This window comes from Malurus melanocephalus, unplaced genomic scaffold (genome assembly GCF_030028575.1).
Source record: "Malurus melanocephalus ecotype Western Australia unplaced genomic scaffold, MMel_1.1 scaffold_99, whole genome shotgun sequence".
Lineage (NCBI taxonomy): Eukaryota > Metazoa > Chordata > Aves > Passeriformes > Maluridae > Malurus > Malurus melanocephalus.
Genome location: NW_026623331.1, coordinates 644,938 through 655,237, shown reverse-complemented (window position 1 = coordinate 655,237; position 10,300 = coordinate 644,938).

Below are 10,300 nucleotides of genomic sequence, written 5' to 3'. Positions count from 1 at the left end.
GTAAGTCCCCATGACAGCTAGTTACTCTAACTTTGAGAAATGTGAAAAGCAAGCACGCTTGCTTTCCTTGCTTTCCCAAATGGGAAATTTGGATCTGTTGTTCTGTAGCATTAATAAAAAGAATTAAAAAGAAAAACCAGTCCAAACTCCTACACTTCAAGACTCCTCTGCATGCAAAACCAGGTGAGCCTATGCCAATTYTTTCCAGCATGTGTGTTGAGACTTGGCTGATGCTGCATTCCACGAATAATTCCTCTTCTCTGTGCCTGCAAGACATTTTGGTGTAGGAATTAGAACACAGTCCAACATTTCAATTAAAATAATTATTCAAAATGAGCAAATGCTGAGGTACTTCCATTGTTTCTTACTTACRGGGTGCCATTTAAACTTTCAGAGAGAAACTTTGTTTATAGAWTAGTTCTAAGGAAATCCTGTATCTCACTTGCTTCTCCTAAAGATTAAAACCCCCTCTAAGGCCTCCTTGTAGGAGGACATTGAATGTACAGGTAAAGATCTTAGTGCACATTCAGGAAAAATTTCCTAATAAAATAAACTACGGGGCCACAAATACTGTGCAGGATAGCACATAAAATTATTCTATAGCTTGCATAGAACAATCCATTATCTCCCTTTCTAATATAAATTTGAATATTAATAAAGCATCTCGCTAACCTTTTTACATGCTTTGCTTTAGTTTCTCTCTTAATACATAGGAAAACTAGGAAAATATGAGCAATTGTTTTACTTTCTCTTTATTYAGACTGAGAAAAATCAGGGTTCGTGAGAACAGCACATATAAACAAATAGCCTTTTTTTAATTACAAATTGCTATTAACTCTCATTTCKTATGCAAGAGCATTCTCAGAGAGAATCTGGTCTGGTGCTGCAAGATTCTGTGATTTCTAAGCTCCAGCAGTTGTTGTGTGTAWATGCATCATATCTTTGCTGAGGCAAGTTCTATTCTTTGACTCTAAATGTCTCCCCTGTGGCTCAACCCTTTCCTGTTGCTTTCATGAAAATGAGAAATAGTCCTTGATCACAGAGTTCCCAGGTTTTTCCTCACACTGACAAAGGAGATTGTTGTTAGCCTKCTGGCAAGTGTTTTGAACTGTACCAAAGGAATGGGATTGGAGTGAATATTCTCATGCGTTGGGAAGAGGGTTTTCCATCCTCGCCAGAAGTGTTATGGACATGGAGATGGGAACGTGCAAGGGAAGTGGCAGTGCACTAAGCAAAGATCTTTGGGCAGTTTCTCAACTTTTCCCACTTGTGACCTCACTTCCCAGTGCGCTTCCAGGCTCATGACCCCACTTCTGATTGCCAGCCCTRCTCCTGCAATCAACTTCCCATCGAGCCACCTCTCAAGTGCCACGACCTCTTCTTTGTAACCCCGTGTTCTAAGAGGCTGCTAAAGAGGTAACTCCCTGGTGATTCCCTCAGCACAGATGCTGCCAGCAAACCACRGAGATCTCAGTCTGCCTGCCCTGTATTTCCTCACACCAGGATGGAAGGAATTTACACCCTGGATTTTGTCTGGGACAGTAATTGTCTTGCCATTATACACCCCTGTCCTTTAAATTGTAGAAATAAGAAGTTTAAAGCCTCAAAATACAAGRAGGCCAAGATGTCTCACCCTGGCCAGCCTGGTCACCCAGCCTGTGATCTCTCAGGCTCAAGGGTACATTTCCACTGACACCCAGACTCCTCCATGGAGGATTGCAGGAGGATGTGAAACCACACCTTGCCATGATTCTTTCACAATCACTTCACCCACAAATTGCAGTGTTCCTTGTGTTACTAACAGAGGGAAAGAGAAAYTAAGCCATCCTTGTAAACATCTATTCATTTTAATCCTTCCTCATAAAATGATGCCTCAGCTCCTGACTCTATGACCCTTCATGTCTGGTTTCCTCCCATTTTGCCACTGAAGTCTGAGAGTTGTCAACAACATGAGCTTTCTCAGAGGCTGTCTTTTATACCTCTAATCACAGAAGAACTACAGACCCAGGTCACAATTTAGGACTGAAACTGATGCCTAATCAGCCTCAGAGATGCTCTCCTCTTCTTGGTATCTCCTGTTCTGAGCTGCCCCAAATCCCACTATGTTTCATTTGTCAGACTGCAGATGTCACTGCAGATTGGTAGAATCCCACAAGGATCCACATTCAGCTCTCCACTGAAGATCCACACAGGTCAGCCTAAGTACACACATGCAGGCTCACTAAAGCAACAGAGGGGAAAACGCATCCTACAAAATGTTTTTGTTTTAATAACAAATATTTTTTACAGTGTGTTGGTACATCTACCACACATTAAAAATGCAATCTCTGACTGCAATAACCACAYAGGGAACCTTGGATTCAACTGAAAATTTCAGATGCCTGTTAGCAGTAATGCCTCATGACTCCCTCTCTCTGACTCTGTTTTTCTGAATACGGGGGAGATCTTCACACCTATGTACAAAGGCACAGAAGCATGGATTGATTTTTTTTTTCCCCCTTAATGATCACGCTTGCCAGAATGCAAGCCAGGAAATACCAGCTTCCATAGGCACTGCCGCTGTGGGTGGTTCAAGGCTCGTTCACCCATCCCTCTGGGGGAACAGATGTTGCCACTGATTCACTTTGCAAGCATGTGAGTCAAAGTCTGCATCTGTGACAACTTACAGTAAAGAATTGTGAGCAGCTGCAGAGCAAAGAGCACAGAGTGAAAAGTCAGTCAAGATGTAAGGCAAGATACGGCGTCAACCCTGAAAACTGACAAATGGAATCCATTTGATTCAAGCTGCAGCAAATCTACCTGAGCAGAAGAAAGAAACAGAAAGAAGAGACAGACAGCAGTTCACTGAGTGCCCCGTGTATGATCCACAGTGACTGCTCTCTGACGCCTTATGTACCTCCTTTAACAWAAAAAAAAAAAAAAAGCTGGAGGGAGTCTGCAAGACACCACAGGACTTCTAACATAACTTCTGCTCCGAGTGCTGCAATCCCTCCCTGACCCAGTGAATCACTCAGAGGGTCTGGCTGAAGCTCTGCACCTTGCCATTTGCAGCCACAGAAAGATCTAGGACATTCTTCACTGCAATGAAAGCGTTGATTCAAGTGCTGCTGGTCAAATTCCTTTTTTATCATTTATTTTGCCTCTTTGATACAATATGGGCACACTGTCAAAACCAGGGGAGGTGGCTTCTAATTGGTATGCAGTACCTACCTCACACCACAGGCAAGAACAGTTCAGCTGACACCGATGTAATTGAAGTTATGTRTTGGTTGTTGTTTGCAAAACAGGTTGGAATTGTCTACATGAAAAGTATTGCCGACATAAAGAAGTAAAACTACCTCTGTGCCTACACAGAAAGTGAACACTGAGGTGTGGAAAAAAAAAGTGTGCAAATATTTGATCAACTATCTAAACAAATGTTTGCAATTGCTGTTTTTTCCTCCTTTAAGTTTGCATTTTCTGGATATTTATGACATTGGATTTTACTATCTCAAATGCTTGTACAAAGCAGAAATGCACAAAGCTGCACACTGAGAAGGAATGGATTTTAAATGGGTTTTATCCCTARTTTGACAACAAGCAGGATTATGTTACTACACAGGTCAGTCACAAAAGAGAAACAATTCCACAAGTCTTAAATAAATTAGGCTTATGATGTGAGAACTTTCTCAGACTTACAGGTAGCATTGGTGCACCAAAAGATAGTTATCTTTATAATCTTCAAACAACTTATAATAAAACTAATTTAGTCAAAGTCAGGGTTTTCGCCAGTCAGAAAATTTTTCTAGCTGTTTCCAAGACYAATTATGCAAAGGGAAGCAATATCTTCAAAATTATGTTCCTTATGAATGTTTTGTCTTCCAAACCCGGTGTGGTTCAGGGACTTCTTAAATTTAAAAGGAGTGATTTGACTACATGAATAGTTTCTATTTCTTGCTGGGGTAGGATTTTCCCTACTGCATATGCTATTTGTAGCAGCATAGTAGCTACATGCTGAGCAGGTATTTTTCAATGTTTTCCTTGAGTTACACAGGACTGTCTACAGTGCACAGAACACTTCTGTGCATTTGTACTGTATTTATCCATTGTTTTTATAACTAATATTGCATTTATAAATTGCATTTAGCCACACTGAACTTCAGTTGCTATGAGGAGTTCATTTATCTAGATTTCTTAAGCTTCACCAATTTTTTTCCCAGTTTTTGTCTTCCTATCTACTTCTTTCATCTTGACTAGTCTAAATTATTTGGGGGCCATCTGCTGACTTCTTGCCTCTGGGCTCACCATCCTTTCCAAGTTATTATTGTATACACGGAACATTGGCCCTAATASAGAAACTTGTCAGACCCTGCTCCTAGGATTTTGTAATAATGAAAACTGATATCTGATAGAAATTGATTCCCTCCTGATTTTTCAGTAAAAACAACTATTTGACTTTTAGTCAGTGACCACTACTTAATTTTTTAATAACAGCTGTCAAAGGTCTTTCAAAGGCTAAATAAATTTTATTAACTCATTTTCATTTATCCACTGACCACTTTGTTGACATACTCAAAGAAGTCCACGGATTTGCCCAGCACAAACTCCACTGCCAACACTCATTATGATACTCCAGATTAATTTTATTTCATTAATTCAAGCCTTTTGCAAGGCTTGAAGGTAAGATTCCTGGCCTGAAATTTTCTGAATCATCTCTAAACCACCATGATGTTTCTTTACAAAATAAAGACAGATAAGTAAAGAAAACTTCCAAACAAAACTTTTTTTTTAAGAAGGTGAAAGGAAAATTTTTGGTGAATTGCACTAAAGTGTTGATTTTTATTCTGGTTTTAAGCAAAAAAACATCCTGTCCCTGAAAGAATCTATCTTGAAAGAAACCCTTTTAATTTTTTTTTATTGCTATGGTTCAACTATGCTGGTTTAGTCTAAGCTTTCCACRTTGATATAAAATGATGGTTCCTAAGACAATTATCCCTCTATAGTACTATCCTTTATGTGGATTTTGTCACATAAAAACAGGTTTTGTAGCAAGAATCCATCAGTAAGGAAAATAAAACAGTGGGATTTTTAAAGAAAAGTTGTTATTAGATAACATTGCATTATTTGTCATGTGACTGTGCCTTGAATACCCTATGCAGCTTTGTTCCTCTGACGCCAAAAAGGATATATTTGAACTGGGGAAGGTTCAGGAAAAGGTCACAAGGATGATCAAAGGTGTGGATCAGCTTCCCCACCAGGAATCACTAAACAGAATAGACTGGAAATTAAATGAGGGAGTGGGGACAGAGATCCATAAATCACACCCGTATGTCAAGGCGGGAGCAAACTGGGCACAATGGGACCACTGTCCCCYCAGGGCAGGAATTGGGGCGCAGAGCGAGGAGAGAAGGTAGCAGGTGGAAAACAAAGGAAAGGCAGAGGCTCTTCACACAAGGTGTTATTAAACTCTGGAGCACCCTGCCTCAGGATGCTCTGGATACCAGCAATTTCAAAAAGCAGCCAGAGAAGTTCAAGAAACAAAGGTTTGCAGAGGACTGCTGCATTTCACAGACACAGCTCGGGGGAGGCTGAGACACAAATCTCTGGCTGGCAGGAGAGCACACCAGGCAAGTACGGTTCACTAAGCCATGTTCATATCCTACCTGGCCATCCATGGCTCACCAACACCAGAGAGAGGACCCCAGGGTAGATGGGTGTCTGGTCAGGCCAGCACTGCCATTCCTACACTCCTATTTTCTCTCTCTGAGGCTGAAAGCCACTTTTAGTGACAAATTTTTGTAATTATCTAAACCATGTCACATATGCCAAACCTCTTCTTGCAAGAACAACAGCTTGCTTTCAGCACCCTGCTTGCGACACTTCACTCCTTCCTCTTTGCCACAGAGGAGGACCTTTCTGGAGATAAATCTTCTGTGGACTCATCTGAGGAACATCCCAGCAATTGATAAGGAACCACAACCATATYGAAGCCAAGGGGAACTGCACAAGCTGGATGACAGACAGACTTTGTCATTTACATTGCAAAGTACAGAAGGTGTGAAGAAAATGGATAAATTAATCCACAGAACACCTGATGCCTCATGCTTTGTGCACTAAATCAGCATGACTTGTCAGRGAGGAATGGTCAAAAGATAGGTTGATCTGAAGCTGATCTGTAATTTAAAGCCAAAACAAAATATTTCAATTTAAAAAAATTTAGAAGAAACCAACAAAAAAACCCAAACAACACAAAAAAGTAAAACAAGAAAACAAACAAATGAAAAAAAAAAGCATAAAATAATCCTGCTTCACTGATGTACAGTATAAACGCCTATATGATATTTCAATAGCTACATTGGATTACCTCGTCCTCCAAGGAAAATGAGACATTTTAAAAAAAACTATTTCAGAGAAAGCTTCAGATGTTATGGAGAAAACAAGTAAATACATTTGATTGTCAAGATGAACTATGCTATTTTCAAGCTTGTCCAACTGTGATTAAAAATTCAGGGCTTGTGAACTTCTCATCTTGTTTATTTACATGCAAACATTCCACCATTTGTTAAATAAAAAGATATTTTTGAATTTATTTATACACACTGAAAGCAAARCACCAATGCAACAACAACAGAACATCCAACAACAATCCTTGTTGCTAAATTTGACAGGGTCAGGCTAAAAATCCTTTGGGCTTAGTTAATAAATATTCAGCCTTAAAAGGGTCAGTAACACTTATCCTGGACTCATTCCAAATGTCAACTTTTTATAAGGCTCTCAAAATAAGCCTTTCATGCAAGTGAGACATCCTGCACTAAAAATTAGCTCTGCTTGGAAAAGTATGAGGCAATGTGTCCTGCTTGACATGAAGAACTAAATTTTATGGGTTTCATTTCTGTAACTGTCACCAAACCATTGTATAATTCAGTCAACGTGATGGCAGGCATTTTTTCAATTAAATAGGGTTTTCTTCTATCAAAAAAATGTGATTTTTGTAAACACAGAGTTTTGATGTTTGTGCTTTTTAAGCAATCCCAAATGACTCCTTTTTWATTGCTTTTTAAAAGCTTTGACATTTGCTACTTCAAAAGCACAAGAAAAGTCCTGATCTTTTCTCTTGTTATCTTTATTTATGTTTTCCTTCCCACTGAAAAGGAAAAGGTCATAAAAAGAGATAAAAAAATACAATCAATATTTTTACCTTTCTATACTCAACTCTGAAAAACTGATGAGACMACAAAGGTGTCAAACAAAAATGGTTTAAAATGTAACTTACATGATGCACTGTATGTCTGTTTCACCTGGAACTCCCTGCACTCCAGGACTCACAGTGCTCTGCATCCCTCTCCTTTTTTCCCAAGGAAAATGTCCCTTGGTATGCCACCTAACCCTTGGCCAGTCCTTCCTGCCACTACACTGATGCAGGTATGATATCCTCAAGCTAAAAAGGGCTGAGCAGTGGTTATTTTTTGGGTAGTGGTTATTTTGTTGCCTGGTCAGGATGACCAAGTAACCAGAGAGCCACTTGTGCTGGCCAGAAGAAGCAACTGTTCTCCGAGATGGGAACAAGCATTCAAAAACAGAAAATCCAGCTCAGTTCACTCRGGATCTGTTTGTTAAATTACAGACTCCATCTCCAGGAAGGCTGGACAGAAATTCCCATTTCCCACCATGAGGGCAGGGTAGTCCCTGCAGCCCCCGAGGTGCCAGCAGCCAACTGAGGAGGGATAGGCAGTCTCAGGAAGGGCTCCCCAGGAGGGCTCCCTTAGGGGACTGCCTGTATCCCATCAACAGGCACAACTCTGCCCCTTCCATGTATGCTGGCCACTCCATAGCCCAAAATCCCTGTTAGCAAGAGCAAATCCATCCTTTTGTGAGAGCAGGGCTGACGCTGGCCTCGCTAAATGCAACGTGTGCATGTGCTGTGTGCCCAAGTACGTGCTGTGTCAGAAATGGTTATGCGAGAAATTGATGAAATTATGCACAATGTATAATGGAGCTTCCAGGAGGGAAATAGCAATGTTTACAAATTTATAAGATGAGATTTCATCAGAAACAAACTATGTGGATATGGGATCTTGCTTCATTCTGCATTAAAAGCACGTGTGCCCCACTGTTGCATCCAATACACTTAACAAAGACAGGCAACAGACCTCACTCAAAATTAATTTAGCTGCCTGACCTACAGAGTACGTGCATTAAAATTTATGGTGTGCCTCATCTTTTCCTGAATGTACATAAGCCTTACCTACTCCTTAAGGTTATTACCAGAACATTTTAATCAGATTGAATTTAATTCACTGCTTTAGTGCTGTTTATCTACAGCTCCAACAATGAAATGGACACATCATTTTATTCCAAATGGCAGAGYTGTTCACACAGAACCACATCCTCCACACACAGGTAGAGACAATTCCCATAAACATTAGGTTATTCAGGAACATAAGCATATGCAAGAATGGACCCTAAACTTTGTCTGTGGTGCCTAGTCTGTAGATTAGTATTTGCGGGAGGTTGATACTTACTATTCATGGATTCTCTTTTTCAGTTCTTATTCTTTAATAGCCTGATTTATTTTGCACAGTGGTCCACCATTTCATAGAATAATTTGTCTTTTCTGAAAGAGATCACGTGTTAAACTCTTTTTCTTTGTTTCTTTTTAGTATTGTACCACTATCTTTTAACATTTCAAATAAAAGCATGACTGGAATAAAAGACAGTTAAATTACATCCACATGGATACTAATAAGCAGCCTCTAAAGTCTTAGTCAGTTGCCTAACCAAAACACAAAGCATATGGGAAAGAAGAGGGCCTAAAATTGAAAAACAGCAATTCTGTACTTTGTTTAGTCTTGTGTGGTTGAGGGAACATGAGAGCAGGGATGGGAGGGCAAGCATTGAAAGCCCAGTGCAGTTATTTGGACGCATCATGATGTTAGAGGACCCCCACCTGCATGTGAAGCCCCTATGGTACACATTTAGACCTCTGCACTTCTAAAAGCTTCTATTCATGTTTGTTTCCTCTATATCTGTACAGCCAAAAGGCCCAGGACCTGGTCCAACCTTGTGTGGAAGACTGAACAGTCTTACTCCCAGAGTCACTAAGAGATCACTAAGAGCCCAGAACTGCTTACAAATTATGATCTGTCCAAGGCCCCGAGGCAGGGTGCAACAAGCCATGCAAAAGGAGTCCTGCAAAGTGGGAATGGCTGCAAGAGTCCCTCGGCCTCGCTGAGCCCATTTGCAAAAGGCAAATGCACAAGGTGTTGACACCCAGCTTGCTCCATGCTGAAACGCCCACAGAACTGGATCATTCATGCTTCCCAATTAGTGCATTTCACTGAGGAACAATTATAGCTGGAAAACTGTGAAATTTTTCACAACTGCAATTTGCTGGTTTTCTGCTTTTATTTCTAGTCAGGCAGATAAAGTTTAAAAACTTTCCTTTTCAGAGCCTGTATTTCTTTGCTCTGACACAGATTGCGGTATGTTGATGAAAAGACAACAGTTTTCTTTGTCCTTGCCCTGCTCTCAGAGCAAGCATTCAGATCTGAGCTGTCTTATCTGAGGGGAATACAGAAAGACTGAGAAATTATGGTGTGACAAAGTGATCTGATCTCCAGAGGGGAAGCAGACCTCCACCCGCTGTGCTGTTCCATTGCTGCTGAGCACTGCATCAGGCAGCTAATCTGTATCAACAGCAGTAAGAAAGTATGGCAATTACAAAGTGTTTTTTCCCTGGGAGATCATAAAGGGATTGTCCCAGACGAGTAAATATATCCTCTGCTCACCAGGAAACAGAACTGAACAGAATCTGGAATCATTTCAGTCTGAGAAGCAAGGATGTCTTGTAGACAAAACAGTGCTGAGCACCCCAGAAAGCTGGGCACCACGACCTGAGTCTAAGACCTGGGATAAATAATGCTGATTGTTTTTTAAACGTTCATGATTTTTATTCCTCAGATGGAGTCACATTTTTCTGTGTGTTTAATAAATATTTCYTAAAGATGCTTGGTTTCCTTGTATAAAAAGGCAAATGATCCCCAGATCCCCCGTTTTAGCCCCAGGCCTCTTCACTATGTTCACAGGCAAGATTTTGAGGTAAGTAAGGCAAAATTTTTCTCTTGCATTTCACAGAAGTGTTGAAAAGCTAACAATTTCTTGCTTAAATCTTTGAAAAACGTATTTCACCTTGAAGTAGGGAGCTGAATGAAGCAGCTCAGAAAATTACRAGCCAGTGAAAACAACAGACTACCACAGAGAAAGCTACACAAACTTAACAGTTCAGGAGAAGCTTTTACTTAAGTTCAACAGATCCTTTAGC